The sequence below is a fragment of the Pseudophryne corroboree genome, chromosome 4, assembly GCF_028390025.1.
Source record: "Pseudophryne corroboree isolate aPseCor3 chromosome 4, aPseCor3.hap2, whole genome shotgun sequence".
In the NCBI taxonomy this organism is placed as follows: domain Eukaryota; kingdom Metazoa; phylum Chordata; class Amphibia; order Anura; family Myobatrachidae; genus Pseudophryne; species Pseudophryne corroboree.
In genome coordinates this window covers 24,753,262-24,753,535 of record NC_086447.1, presented here as the reverse complement: position 1 = coordinate 24,753,535, position 274 = coordinate 24,753,262, and positions in this window count along the sequence as shown.

The window sequence follows — 274 nt, the reverse complement described above, 5'->3', positions numbered from 1 at the left end:
TCTGCTAATTCTTCGTTCATTGGTGGTCATTCCGAGTTGTTCGCTCTGTATTTTTCTTCGCATCGCAGCGATTTTCCGCTTATTGCGCATGCGCAATGTTCGCACTGCGACTGCGCCAAGTAAATTTGCTACGCAGTTAGGTATTTTACTCACGGCTTTTTCATTGTTCTGGCGATCAGAGTGTGATTGACAGGAAGTGGGTGTTTCTGGGCGGAAACTGGCCGTTTTATGGGAGTGTGTGAAAAAACGCTACCGTTTCTGGGAAAAACGCGGG